Genomic DNA, 314 nt, shown 5'->3' with positions numbered 1-314 from the left:
ACATAAAGTGTTGAAGAATTATGGTGATCTATCAAAGTCTACTTTACAGGCCTCATGATCAAAACACATCTACCATATTTTGTACTTAACCCAATCGCCCCATGTGGCAAGGATACATGCCATGCCCACTGTAATATAAGTTTATTTATTGCATTTACATGTAGATGGCTCTACAAGGAGTCAGTTATTAGTCCTACTTATCTCACCTGTTTACTCTTTTCCTTCACTTTAGGAAAGGGTCTTTTGTATCATTTCATTGTCTAAAATATTTTAATGACAATTTAATAATCATAACATCAATAACAATAATAATA

This window comes from Penaeus chinensis, chromosome 17 (assembly GCF_019202785.1).
Source record: "Penaeus chinensis breed Huanghai No. 1 chromosome 17, ASM1920278v2, whole genome shotgun sequence".
Classification (NCBI taxonomy): domain Eukaryota; kingdom Metazoa; phylum Arthropoda; class Malacostraca; order Decapoda; family Penaeidae; genus Penaeus; species Penaeus chinensis.
Note: the sequence above shows the minus strand (reverse complement) of the source record.